This window comes from Lampetra planeri, chromosome 50, assembly GCF_965212315.1.
Source record: "Lampetra planeri chromosome 50, kcLamPlan1.2.h2, whole genome shotgun sequence".
NCBI classification, from domain to species: Eukaryota; Metazoa; Chordata; class Hyperoartia; order Petromyzontiformes; family Petromyzontidae; genus Lampetra; species Lampetra planeri.
In genome coordinates this window covers 38432-53875 of record NC_136156.1, presented here as the reverse complement: position 1 = coordinate 53875, position 15444 = coordinate 38432, and the positions used below count along the sequence as shown (strand labels likewise).

General features: G+C 44.6%; 1 protein-coding gene across 7 annotated transcripts in view; it reads right to left on the bottom strand.

The window, feature by feature from the left end:
* AGPAT3 (1-acylglycerol-3-phosphate O-acyltransferase 3) overlaps positions 1–15101 on the bottom strand; it is a 62976-nt gene extending 47875 nt beyond the window's left edge. For 2 of the 7 annotated variants that reach the window (XM_078616290.1, XM_078616292.1), the window contains exons 1-2: positions 14648–15090; positions 12138–12226 (exon numbers count right to left, since the gene is read on the bottom strand). The gene's annotated coding sequence lies outside the window, so the exon portion shown is untranslated. Of the gene's footprint in view, positions 1–12137; positions 12227–14647 lie in introns of all 7 variants that reach the window. The other 5 variants (XM_078616295.1, XM_078616296.1, XM_078616293.1 and 2 more) reach the window with 4 other exon arrangements.
* Positions 15102–15444: the final 343 nt, after the last annotated feature.

Here is a 15444-nt window from a genome sequence, read left to right as displayed (position 1 = left end):
GAAATCTCGGCAGAGGAATTAAACAAGATAGATCGTGCAATATATTGCAATATATATACAATACATTTGGGATTCATATAGTATCTATATACAACCGCAAATGAATTGGACCATATGTTTTTTTTTATTGTTGACCGACGTAGAATGCGTCGTCTGCTTTTACTACTTCAAATAATTATTTTGTGTAACTATTTTTTTTTGTTCCTGGGTAGTAAGTGTTATTTCCTAATTGTTTATGCCTCAAAGTACAGAAAATGGCTATTATTCCCCACACACTTTGCTTTTGTGACCAGGACAGTGATATTTTGACATTTACCTATTTTCCAGAACATTCCAGATATATTCAGTGTTGAGTAAACTTGGAGTAACTTCTAGAACATTCTAGAACTTTCCAGTAATTTAAATAGTAGTAGCCTTACGCCCGCCAGTTCAGTTTAGTTCCAGCTGCCTAAGTGGATACATATCTGCATTTATCCGAGATGGCATCAAGAGGCTGCAAGCATCCGGCAGACGCATTTTGCGATGTCTGCGGCCAATTGATTAAGACAAGAGCGAAAAAGTACTCTGTGGAAGCATCTGCTAAGATGTGCGAGGCCCACTGACCACTCAAGCAAATGCTACTTCTGCATGGTGGACCCTTCCAAACATCAGACTGGCAAGAATGCACCTGCTATCACGTATTCGGACCTTCCTTCATCCATCGCCCCAGTGCCACACTGCCATGAGCTCACCGTACCGACTCCTCCGGAGAGAGAGCAGCCGTCTTTAGAAAAGGAAGATGTTGTAGATCCAGATGACAATTTCAGAGGTGGAGCTGAGGAGAGAAACCCATACTACCCCAACCAAAAAGACCTCAATGACTTGATCAGAGATCTTGGTCTCACCAAGTCCAATGCCGAGCTTTTTACGTCTAAGCTCAAGCAGTGGAACTTATTTGCTTAAATAGAGCAACTGCGATGCGCACAAGCGACGGGGATCTCGCTTACAGTGGGGCCCTGGTCATGACATGGGCGAGTTCGCTCTTGCAGGTGTACGTTACAGTCACACAATGGCAGCGTGCAGTAACTAATACCGTTCTCTCAGCCTAGGCAGCAAAACAAAACAAGGAAACCGCATTTCATCATCACCAAAACGCCATCGTCCATCCAACAGCTGCCAGCTTTAACCGCCGTGTGTAAAAATGGAACGGCGGATGAACACATCTACTGGGTGGTCAAGGTTCAATTAATGGCCTTGAAGGTTGTCGTAAATGTTTGCTTATCAAAGTAAATCTGGACTTCCCTCCGCTGAGTTAACTCAATCTCAAATAATATTGTATCAATTTTTTCTGTTCGCCTTTACGGCTATACTGTTTTCTCCATTGATCCAGGTCTCTGTTGTAAAATAATGTTTTATGATTCTAAATAGTTTTTGGGTCAGATCATGTGAGCAAGTGCCAATGTGTGTCATTCACCCTCCTCCTCCTGACGCAATCAACTAAATAAATTTGTCAAGTGAACAAACAGCGGCAATTCGCATTGCTTAATGACACTAGTACACTGCAGAGCAATCCACAACATTCACCAATTTGGAACGACACAGGAGGGTGCACGACACACATTGGCATTGCCTCATACAATCTGACCAACAAATAAATTATGAATCATAATATTCGGTCATAAAAGCCGACATAATAACGTATTTTTTTCACTGGGCTCTTATCTGCTTCAAACAAAGTTTTGTTCAAACAAAGTTACATTGACATGTGTACAGTATATGAAACAAAAATATATGGTGCACTGTATTACAAGTTTGTCTTTCGGACTGTTGGGGCAATGACTCTAATTGATTACCTGTTAGGGCCGGCAGGGCACATGCCATGGCGGCGTAGACAACGCCAGATGTGATTAGCCATCTCTGTGTCCCCTGTGTTCATCATCAGCAATGATATATACCCTGCTAGATGAAGGCCTACCCAGGTTGTCACCATCAACCACGGGTTCATAGCAAGACATTAACTACCTCGCCTGGTAGACAGAAGATTTTGGGTTCGATCCTGACACTGACGCCTGTATACTTGGAGTTTGCATGTTCTCCCCATGGTCGCATGGATTATTCTCTGGGTCCTCCAGTTTTTCCGTCCACATTTAGAAACACGCGTTTACAGTATTTGGCTGCTATACATTTACAAATGATAAACCACTTCGTTGAGCTATCATTTGTGGCCAGATCACTTCTGAAAATCATCTATGTAGCTCAGTGGGCCTTACCTGGTAAATAAAAATAGTTTTAGTTTAATACCTGAAACAGGAAACTCTCCATTATCACCCAGGTAGCACTCAAATTATAGTTTAGTAGAGTGACAATGACAGCTACTATATCATGTAACTCCCACAACAATGATTACAATCGCAACATTAATTAATTACTGCAGTATCATTTGAATTAACTGCTACTGTGATATTGTAATTTACTGTTATGCACTATCATAGAGTGCAAAAATTAATGATAGTTAGTAATTCCTATAACAATACAGTACTACTGCAATATACGGTAGAAAATACACTACTTTTTCAGTGAACGTAAAAGACGCCCTAACAAAGTTAAAAAACAAATTGTCATTAGCTTGCTTCACCAGGGTCAGGAATTCAACTAAGTCACCAGGATCATAGCATATTGCAATACCCAACGTGCCACTCCCTTTCACACTACATTATAACTTTTTTCTGCAATGCTATGGGGGTACTGTTGGTGGACCCTGTTATCCGTGTATATCCACACATTTCCCTCTTATATGGCCAAAAGTAAGCACGCACCAGCATGAATTAATGCCGTATGACCTACTTTCACAACACCACTTTCAAGTCAGTTGTGGCAAGGTGAAATCCACCACCAGCACCAGCAATGCCATCATATAAAAACACGTGACATGCCCAGGGATGTTCTTATTTCCAATTCACGCATTTACCTGTTATCTCCTCTTATCTGTGATAAGCTATTTCTTCTGATCCGCATACAAGCACAGATAAAGGGATGTATTTGTCACCATTCCATGTAACTCCTCTTATCCACGCTAATCGCCGATAATAAGATGTGCGGATCGATCTGGAGGCTCGATACAAAAAGACAGCTGCTAAGAGGCATGTAATACACGTCCACGTGGCACTTACTGCGATCATCCACTCTTCCCTCGTACAAATAAGCACGGTTGGCTACCTACGGTGCGACAGAAGTTCAACATACTTACAGACGCGCGCATGTGCGCCTTGCTAAGGACGAGAAATTCCAGCGGCAAAGCAGGCACAGGCTTGTGCTCAGCAGGCCCTGTAAAGAGGCCAGTCTGGAACACGACCGGCAATGCGCGTTACCACGGAAATGAGCCAAAAGAAGCCTCTTTCCCTTCAATTAGTGAGTGAGTGATTGGGGAGACCCAATGAACCGCAAAAACAAAGGCGCCAATACATAACTCGCTAACCAGACATCCTCACTGTCTGCAGACATGAATGAAAACAGAGACAGAACATGTTATTTTATAAGACACCACATGCTGGTGTGAAACCAAACTATTTTGAAACGTTGAACTAAAGAAAACATGGAATTATTCAAGATGTATTAAATTAGAATTGTAATGTGAAAGTAAAGCATTTGAAAATAAGAAAAGAAAATACCTCCAGGGCAGAGGTTAAGGGACAGCCACCCCATTATAATTAACCTTCACCAATACATAATGACACCCTCCAGGATAAATATTGATTGCATAAGTATGTCAAATACAATAATGGGCTGCATGATAATATGCAAATCTCAAGGTTCTATTACATGTTAGTCTAGAGCTTTATGAATGTTTCTTTTTTTACAAATAATATTTATTATTCACATTTTCATCTTGGAAAAAACTATTGAATATGAATTTTGTATGGGATATTTGTTATTACCACAATACCATGTTAAAATCCTTTCAATATGCTGCACATAAAGCAGTGAATAATCCCATAAGACTGCCTAATACCCAATCACCCTGAATGCACCCAATCCCATTAGATATCTGAAGCCTACCAAGTTGGAGCCTGGTTCGTACCTAGATCAGACAATGCCTGGGAATACCAGGAGGTGTTGTCGGCTTTGTATGTATGTAGAACTTCTTTTGCACCATACGTAGCCTATCGTGCTAATTGGAGGTGCGGGATGTGTGGTGACCAGAAGATGGCAGTACAGCAACAGATTCTTGATTCCGTGCAGAATAATAAGTGTTACTGCCTCTCAGGCATTGGTTTAATCACAAAAGTCACAAGCCAAACAATAAACAATGCAATTGACCAATCATCGCATTTCAGGTTCCTCCTGAAAAAGAAGCATTAACACAGAGAGTATTTCCTGGGTTAACAAAGTGCACTTTTATTACTATTGTTAGAGTAGTTATTTTCAACTATGTGCCAGAGATCACTGGCCGCATTTGAAACTTCAAATAGATAAATGCACATTGATTACAGCACTGTAAACTGCAGATAAATAAATTACAATTTATTACATGAATATTGAAGTGTCAGCTATGATTAGATATTTTAAAGTATGGCATACATTAAATAAATGGCACTGTAGTGTAGGAAACACGGTACTTGCCAAAACAAAAATGGTTCAAACGCTTAAGAAAGCACAACAAAGTGGAACACAAGGGCTCAAGTCTATGCTACCTTGAGAATATTACAGAAAACGATCTGTGAATTTTGAACCAACAAGGTAACAATTATGGCTAAAGGTTCCAGGATAATGTAATTGTCCGTTTTTCTAAATATCATTACATCGTGATAAAAGTTGCCAATTTTATACATAAACATATTGTATTTACTGATAAACATAGATAGGAAATTATAAACAATTCTTTAAATATATTGTATTAATACAATCATAATACCCAACACATTCGTGCTTTGGAAAACAGTTTCTTTAGTAATTGATAGTGTGACAGACATATTACATACATCATTGTGTTTTTCTAGTTCATATCATTATTTAATTAATTGTTGTTCATTTTAAGTATGACAGATTATAAAGCTTAAGTAATTCTGAGCTGGATTAGGTACCTCCCGAGTCACACTAACTTTAGTCTGTTAGCGAATCTGTACACGCTACAAGTTGCATTATTAATAGTATTAATAATGAATATAATTTAATTTCTTTATAACTGCTTTTTTGTCTTCAGTTTGTTCAGGGGCAGTCCTGGACTAGCTGCCAGCAACTGGCGCCCTAGGCAAACCATGCAATCGGTGCCACCACCCTCAAACCCCAAGGGCAGATCTAGGCTGAGGTTTTTGGTAAACTAGGAAACGTTTTGTCTCTATTTTCCGTTTAATGTTTTCTAAGCGTATTTATTTTAACCAGAAGCATAATTATTCAGTCTGTCCAACCAATAAACTCAGAAATGTTGAGAAATTTATTATATTTCATATACCCTCTGTACGCGCACGGGAATTTAAATAAAGACATCTTCGTTATTTAATTTGTATTGTTTTATGTATTTTTTCCTCGAATTTGACGCCCCACTTAACTTGGCGCCCTAGGCGATCACCTCGTTCACCTATATGGAAGGGCTGCCTCCAAGTTTGTTGTCCTTCCCCCTCCGATTAGCATGGTTGGCTACATATGGTGCGAAAGAAGTTATGTGTAGTGACACAGTGCCGACTGCTGTCCAGCAGCGGCAACTGCGGTGGACAGTTAGCGCACACGCCATCGGTGTGTGTGCCGGCAGGGCGGAGGAACTGGGGCAAGGGTCACAGAAGACCTCATCGGGAGGCCCCTGGAACCCTCTGGTAGGTTCGAGAAGGGAGGCACGGCCAAGGCAGCCAGGCCGAGCCGAGGAGAATAAAAGCAGTGGAGAGCTCCGGGCTGCCGGTTCTGGGACTCGTCTCGTCGTCGCTGTCGTCTTCGCCGCCTTCCGTCGTTGCCGCCTTCGCCCAATAATTGCGTGGCCGGACAGTAGCTGGCTGTCTCGGTCGACGCCGTTGGTGCAACGCGGTCAGGGTTGTATCTAGGCCGGGCTGTACGGCAACGTGGTCGAGAGAGGAGGCGAGCCTGTGAGTGTGAACAGCCGGAGTGGTGTAATGGAAATAAACGAGAAGGTGCCTCCTGCAACTACCTTGTCTCCGACTGTGTGCTACACACATGCACCGAAGAACACTACACATACATACAAGGATGCATTGACTGGAAGGTGTATCGTAGGCTTATGCCAAGTGAAATGCTGTTGAAGAAATACAACGGAGCACAAAAATGATACACTAAAAAGTATAAGGATTGCTAAGTTAGTAGAAACTGATTTTGCAATAACTGTCTTTTGTGAAAATCTACATTGCAATTTGGAAGCTGATATTGTTGCATTGGCAATAACTATTCGTCAGATTATATATAATTATCGATTTAAATGGATTTACACACCCACCGAATATTGTGTAAAACCGGATTGACTACTATATTTACCCAAGAATGTCAGTGTCACGCGCGTGACGTCACATGGACCCCCCCCCCCCCCCGTTATTAATAATCATGTCGGGTGACATCATACCGCATCAAACAGCCTCCCTCATTAATAATCATGACCAGGTGATGTCCTCCAAATAGACCCCCCCCGCATCAATAATCATGAGCGGGTAACGCCGCTCAACATGGTGGTAGGGAAGGGGGCGCCTCCTCCACCCTCCTCAGCGTCCACTTACAACTCTCACTACAAAGGCAGAACCCTCACGTCACGCGATCTCCGTAACGCTATTGAGACATAGAAGTACAATGGACGTCATGATGAACAAGAGCTTATAACCTTTAAATGAAATAAATCTGTGTCACAGCGGACTTACAAATTGCACACGAATGGATGCAATGAATATCACGTCGTGGTCTGCTTTTCGCTTGCAAGTTTCAGATTTACTGCAATTCACCCGTCCTTGGACGGGAAAAAGGCGAGTTATCTAGATTCACCTACCTTATGGCGTACTCGTGTAATGACTGAAATTAAAAAGCACTCACCCCAACCCAGTGTGCAGCCAAACTATCTTGCACGATGATTGGTCAGGAGGCAGGGTTTGAAAAGATTGTAGGAAAGATTCAAACGGGAAAAAGCGTGAAACAGAGTTGAACCCGGAGGGGATGGTTGGGAACCGTTGGAAGAGTGGGATTGACTGCCGTAAAAACAGTGAGGGAAAGTTCAAGAAACCAGGCTCAAGACGGATAAAAGGGAAGAGCGCGAGGAGAGGGGACATTCGAGGGAAGGGACGAGCTTCAAGACCAAGAACGAAGCCAAGGCCTAGTGTTGTTGCTGTGTCCATAATGAAGAGGCTCCTATCATACAAGTGTAGTGGCATAGCGCTGGCTGCTGGCAGAAAAGGGGATCTGCGGCGTACGGTAGTCCTGATGTCAGCAGGCCAGGATATACGCGAGAGGGGGATCTAGGGGAAAGGCCACAGAAGGGGCACACCAGGATCCCGCTAGTAGGTTCCAGAAAGGGGGCGTGGCCGAGGGCGAGCGAGGCCACGCTGACAGTATAAGATGGGCCCCTGTGGGGGACCTCGGGGCTGTTGTTGGAGTGGGATCCCCGTCGTGCTGCTGAAGTCCTTCGTCACCGTTCTTCTCGTCATCTTCACCATTCTTCTCGTCACCATTCTTCTCGTCACCGTCTCCATCTTCACCATCTCGGGGCGCCGCTAGTCAAGCAGCCTACCAACTGTCCTGGCTGAGTAGCGTCACCGACAATTGATGCTTGTTAATAAAGAAGTGCCTCCAAGTCGTATAGTCTCTGAGTTGTCACCACACAAGTATTAAATGTCAGAGAGCGACCGATCGCTGTACAGGCAGGGACTGTAAAATGGCACATGCGAGACCGGTATCTATCGATATGGAGGAAGCGACAGAAACGATACTAGCGGGAGTTGCTAACGATGTTCCGTCAACGGAGGAAAGTAGGCTAAACCACCTAACTGTGTGACGAGAACGCAGAGTTGTCAGGAGTGCAGAGAAGCCAACAAGCAGTATGACATAGGATGGACGACTGGCTAAACATCACATCGACACAGGAGATTCCCAAAATTCGTATTGCATGAGCCCCGTTGAAACATTACACGTACAGCAGGCGGTGGATGAGATGTACGTGGCGGAGATCATTTCACCATCCACCAGCCCTTGGCGGGCTCCTGTGATACTCGTTAAAAAACCAGACGGCAGTTTGAAGTTTAGTGTCGATCTTCGCTGCCTAAATAAGGATACGTTGACTGATGCGTATCTGCTCCCGCGCATTGACGACTCATTAGACGCATTGTCAGGGGTGAAATTTTTCTCGACTTCGGATTTTCTTTCGGGACTTTGGCAACTTCCCTTAGATGAGACCTCGAGGCCCAAAACAGTGTTCTGTACACCTCAAAGCTTGGATGAATTTAATTGTCTTCTGATGGGCTAACAAACTGTCCCGCACCATTTCAAAGGCTAATGGAACTGGTTTAACGCACGGTGTTATCTAGGGTACGCTTAGCCAACTTAAAACTAAAGCCATCTAAATGCCATTTAATGCAAACGTCGGTGAGATATTTGGGTCACGTGTTGAGTCGGATGTTGCCACGGATCCCGAGAAAACTACGTGTGTGCAAAATTGGCCAACCCCCAAATCTGTGGGTGATGTGCGCAGTTTTGTCGGGTTCACGTCATATTATCGACGATTTGTTGCAAATTTTGCCACAAACGCAATGCTCCTGGACGCGTTGACAGCCAAAATCCATAAGTTTCATTTGGAGGTAGAGGAATAAACGGCCTTTGTCACGCTGCGCGATCGGCTCACGGATGCTCCGCCCATAGCATAGCCAGACTTTTTCCCGACCTTCATCTTGGACACGGACGCCAGTGATCTGTGGATGGGGGCTGTCCTCTCTCAGGTGAAGGACAGGGTTGAAGTGGTAATTGCTTACGGTTGTCTCGTTCTTTCGCCGGCGGAGCAACGTTATTGCGTAACTCGCCAAAATTGCTGGAGATTGTGTATGTCATTCAGCTGTACAGACTCTACCTATACAGAAGAAAATTTACAGTCCGTACTGATCACACCGCCCTACAGTACTCCTTGCGCATAGACCAGCCGTCGGGTCAGCTGGCGTGCTCGCTAGAGAAATTGCAGGAGTACTCATACCAAATTGTACATCTGAAAGGCCTAAAACATGGAAATGCCGATGCATTGTCAAGGCTACATCCAGAGGACCTGTGTGCGTGTACATCGGGGACGGGCTGAAATAAGACAACTGTCCCGGAAATTCCAGCAACGATAACGATGGTTCAGGCCACGGAGCCACCATCAAGGGAACTGTGCAGGGACTACGCGCTGGGCCTGATCTTTACAGAATGGGGACAGCTGCAGGCCGACGATGCTAGCCTGATACCCTTGCGCCGCCAAGTAAAGGCTAAACTGTCCGAGTCAAACTCCCAAACATGGTCTCACTTAGTGTTGCACAACGGATTATTGATTTGGTGGGATGCGATCGCTCAACGACGATGTCTGGTTGTATCCACATCCGTATGAGGCAAGTTGACGTGGGAGGTTCACGCAAAAAAGTTGCTGCACCTGGGGTGTCGGAAAACACTCTTGTGGGGGCAGGGGGGGGGATATGTGGGGGCAGGGGGGGTATGTGGGGTGTGGGGGCAGGAGGGGCAGGGGGGGTATGTGGGGGCAGGGGGGGTATGTGGGGGCAGGGGGGGGCAGGGGGGGGTATGTAGGGGCAGGGGGGGAGATATGTGGGCGCAGGGGGATATGTGGGGGCAGGGGGGATATGTGGGGGCAGGGGGGGCAGGGGGGGTATGTGGGGGCAGGGGGGGTATGTGGGGGCAGGGGGGACAGGGGGGGCAGGGGGGGGTATGTGGGGGCAGGGGGGGAGATATGTGGGGACAGGGGGGGTATGTGGGGGCAGGGGGGGCAGGGGGGGTATGTGGGGGCAGGGGGGGTATGTGGGGGCAGGGGGGGGTATGTGGGGGCAGGGGGGGGTATGTGGTGGCAGGGGGGGCAGGGGGGGTATGTGGGGGCAGGGGGGGGTATGTGGGGGCAGGGGGGGTATGTGGGGGCAGGGGGGGGCAGGGGGGGGTATGTGGGGGCAGGGGGTTTATGTGGGGGCAGGGGGGGGCTAAGGGGGGGTATGTGGGGGCAGGGGGGGGTATGTGGGGGCAGGGGGGGTAGGGGGGGTAGAGGGTATTGAGGGATATTCCAGAGCGTGCAGTTGATGTGCGCTAAATCATTTCTCCTTGAAATCACGACACTTTGGTGGAACATGTAATTTATTGCTTTTGATTCTGAAGAGGCTTCCCACTAATATGAATGCAAGTGCAAAGAGAGAGGACAAACCGAGAGGGCAGACAAAGCAATGAATCTAAGCCAGGCGCAACAGAGAATGGAAAATGGGCTATAGTGTCAGCATGCAAAAGCTGCAACCCAACAGCGAACAGAGCATGAATCATGTGTACGAGTGCTGAATCACTAAGATTATTCGAGTAATTGTTTGTGAATAAGAATAACAATACGTGCGTTGTTTGCAATTTTCTAGAAGGAGCATTCCATAAACATGTTGAATTCAGATCCAATAGATCACTTATGGAAGTACACTGTATAAACATTTACGTGGTAAAATATGGACACAAATCCAGTTTTAAACACTGCACCACATAAAGCCCACATAATACACATTAATTAATGAGGTAATCTCTAACTTTCCGAAGGCTGTGCTTATAAGCCAACCAGGACTGTATCTATTACTGTTATTGAATCTATTGTAAATTTATGGGATTAATGGCCTCCCGCATGTATGCTGTGCATTTATATCGTTTCTCAGGCCCAGCTTCCAAACATTTATTTACTATATTTACCCAAGAATGTCAGTGTGTAACGTGCGTGACGTCACTCCACGTCGACCAGCCCCCCTCATTAATAATCATGAACAGGTTAGGGGCCGTACATAAATGACGTCACGCGATTTTGAACGATTTTTGACCCCCCCCCCTCATCACACGGCGTCACAAACAAATATGACGTCACAAAGCTCTGCCCCCCCCCCAAAACTATATTTCCATTTTGAAAATAAAACATGCTTCAAATCGCTTTAAACTATTGCCATTGTAGTGCGTATTTAATGTGGCACTGCACTCTGATGTTGTAGGAGAAAACATTTATTAAAAAGTCGACTTAAGTAGAACGTGTTGTCTATATTTATTTAAAGTTGCGCATTGTGATGTGACGTCACATTTCTCAATCCCCCCCCTCGTCACACATCGTCACAAATGTCTGATCCCCCCCCCTAGGTGCATGCCGTTATTTATGGATGGCCCCTTATGTCCTCCACATGGACCCGCCCCTCATTAATAATCATGAGCAAGTGACGTCACTCCACATCGAACAGCCCCCCTCATTAATAATCATGAACAGGTGCCGTCCTCCAAATGGACACCCCCCCTCATTAATAATAATTAGTGGGTGACGTCACTCCACATGGGGAGGCCCATAACCAATTTAGATAGCACTTCTTACTTATGTTCGCCATAGATGATAACCAAACCCAGGTCGCCGGGTTCGTAGAGCAGCACGCGAAGCAATGTGCCACCGGTTCTGACAACATTACAATCACTGCCTTTCGCCACTTAGTGGCAGTGATGTCACCATGATTATTGTGCCAGGCGAGGTGTAAATTTTAATAATACACAATAACACACATTAAATTTCGATTTAAAGCTTTCGTGACTGCAGGGATTCATCTTCTTGGTTCTTTCGGTAAAGTCACGTAGAAGGGAAGTAGTAAAATAATAAAAATAAAACATAATAAAACAATTCTCACGACGTTTCGGCCACAACGCAAGCAGCCGTCCTCAGGCGAAGAATAACACACATACTAAAAGCCAATTTACTGAACCATTAAAACTGTCAGCAACCACTTATTATGTTTTGCTGCCTTGACAGCCATGGAAATTAACAAGTCCAAGATAACGTCCACCAGGAAGACGGAACAATGAAGTCAGCTAGCTCATGTACAGGTGACAAGTGGAATATTACATTGCAAGATCGTGAGAGATGATGGAAACTTGGAGTGGCCCTCATCCCAAAGTGGATTGACCATGGCTGATGATAATGATGTTGAAAAATGTGGATGTTTCCTTACCTTTAGGACACCACTTTGAGACCTGCCACACGTCCCGGGGTAAGCTTACGTCCACTCGATCTCATCTGGCTCTGCTTTCCTTCAACTTCCTGCTCTCGTCACGAGGCATAAAGGACACATAACTCATTACAGCAAACAACTGTTTTAAGTATAACTCTCCAAAGGGCTTGTAGGTTGTACCATGTGTTGTCAGGCATAATGTCCCATGTTGCGCTTTACATGCTGCGGCTTTCTTCAGAAACTGATCGAGCGGCCCACTTTCTCCCTTGATTATATAGGGAAAGCGTTATATTATCAGGGGAGAAAGTGAGAACACATCAGAGAGCTGTACAGCGAAAACGTGAAATCTTATACCACAAACATTGAGTGTTTTTTTCCATCAGAAATGTGACTATTCGTTTGTTGATGTTGTGATTGCAGTGTGAAAAATATGACACCAGGTCCCCCCTAACAAAAAGAGTAATGCGAGAAATGAAAACGATTATTGTGTGATCATGCTCCTTAAAAACATTTAATCGGATGAAGAATTTTGTGAAGCTCAGCGCTTGCTGTAAATGTAATAATGTTTTATAGCTTTGTTCACAACTTGTTTTTTTTCTTTTCTAAGATTAATTCAAACACATGGAAGAAACTAATTATATCTACAGCATGTAGAGCAATGATAGCAAATTATTACCAACATTACAGTTCCAAATTCCAAGTGATAATATAAATTACCCTGGTATATACGAGAATATTTTGCAAAAGCATTATACCAAAACATGGTTAAAATAGGTTAAAGGTGAAGTGATATCTCAAAAAAGTATACTGTAATAAAAAACCTGGTTAAAATGTCCCCACATTTTGCACGTTTACTTCCCACTGAGCCAGTTTACAAGTCAAAAGTTACATTCCAGTCAATGTTGCAGTAGGTGGCGTTCGTCCAATGCCCTTGTGTGCAGTCGGCAATGCAGATACTGTCGAATAATAATCTTCTATTCTTTGGGTCTTTCACGTAGATAGGCTCAAAGAAAATAACAAAAAAACTACGACGTTTCGATCGCAATACAAGCGGTCGACCGCTTGTGTATGAATTCCTGCAGTCACGAAAGCTTTAAGTCAAGATTTAAACATTTTCTCTTATGCGTCTGTGTCATAGCCCAGATCCCAAATCAGGAAAACATGCAACTGCACGCAATACATGTTTTAATAAGTGATTTAAGTATTTATACTAAATTTAAGTATTTATACTAAATAACTGAATACAACTATTTAGAAGAGTGGGCTTGAACATGCCACCTTGCAAAAAGAGATGCCTGCAAGATGATTGAGACTAATGACATCGTGGGACCCTAAAGGATGATGCCAACTTGGGGAGGCTTTCATCCAGTAGTCGATCGATCATGGCTGATAATGATCATTAACACAATTACTTGTCTTTTACAAAGTGGCTAAACTATTGCATGCAAGAGGTAAAACTAAGACCAGCAACAAACACGGTTGGTTTCTTTACCTAGGACTAGAGCCCATCAATATTTTGCATCTGAAACGACCTTGTAAATCTGATACAAGCACGCCCCTTAACAACACACGCTGTATGGACCTAAACTAAAACAATCTTGCATATTTACTGAGCAGAACCACGGCCGATTGATTTTATTTATGACAATAACATTGATATTAATGCTGTCTTGATGTGGGTGCGTCATGATATTTGTTTTATTGTGGCTGCTGTTGTTGATGCTGCTACTAAGAGCGATGATACAAACGAAAGCACTGTTATGGGGATTATGTGCTGATGGAGAAGACAACGATAATGGTGATTACCCTGAGGATCGACACTCTACAGGGGTTATCGAGGGACGTGGTATCTATAATGAAGGCACTGACGATGATGACGATGTAATTTGTTGGAAACTCTGCTGATGACAAAAGTTGTAAGTAAAACAGCGATGAGCTTGACACCAATGTGTAATGACATTGATGCGGCTGCTGATGGTGGTAGTGTCGGTGATAATAATGGTGGTTATGTTGATCCAGATAATTATTGAATTAGGTGCAGTGAGTGTAAATATCCATGATTATGGTGGAGGTGGTATAGTGGTGATCTATGATTATTATGATCACGATGGAGTTTATGAGGGGTGCATGATGGTGGTGGCGCATGTTGATGTGGATGGTAGTGATGGCAACTAATGTATAATGCTGTAGTTGGTGTTGATGGTGCATGCTGATGACACATAATGGTAATGATGATGTAGGTGGTAGTAATGGTTAAGTATGATGACGATGATCATGATGATATAGTTGATATCGACGGTTCATGCTGGTGGATAAGTGGGCCGTGACGATGATGCTCATGATGGTGGTTGACAGTGGTACGTGATGATGTTCGTGATGGATCGTGGTGCATGATGATGATACACGTGATGATAATGGGTGGTGATGATGCTGATATTACCAGCTGTGATCTGTGTCTGCTGGATGGAGGGGTGATGCAGCGGCTCTCTCGCCCACGAGTATCGCCTTACCTCACCATCGTCCTCCAAACTCAACTCGTCCCGTCGGCGTGCCCAGCCATGCCAGTCGGCCTCCTGCTTTATAAATAACCAGCCTCTGCAAAACTACAAACCCACCCTTCCCACGACCCACGTCCTCCCACACCTCGCCGCAATGCCCAAGGTCTAAAGGGGCTCCCTAGCGCACTGCTGCATGCCCACCAGCACGTTTACATGCTACACAGTCACAATTTCACATCGTATTGTGTTTAAGCCGTTCTCTTTCATCAGCTCAGCAATAACATACTGGTAAACTAAATCTTTAAAATGTCACGTAGCAAACAAACCGTGTTCTTTAATTGAATTGTTTGTATAATTATGACGAACCGCACACACACGCACCACGCTTACTGCACACAGCAGCGGGCACGGCACCACGTGACCGGCCTCTCGAGAGACGTCACCGCCGGAGTGACTCGAGACCGCCACCGATGACGTCACCAGGACGATCGCACGGGGCGGGGGGCTCTGGCTCAAGCCACGTGGTCAGCCCACGCTCATTAATATTCATGTCGCGGGGTGACGTCGCTTTGCGAAGACGGTGGGGGCCAAGGGTTGTGTGAAAACCGCGTGCTGCAGTTAAAAACGCCACTTTGAAGGAATACAACGATACACGTCAAAGTTGTAAGAGGTGATATATTCACTTTTGAGTATTGTATAATTGTGATGTATTGAGGAAATACGTGTGTTTTCAGGAATGCCCTATTTATATATGCGTCCAATGTCATATTGTGTTATTGCAGCGGCTTTGAGAGGCCTTCATCAAGCAG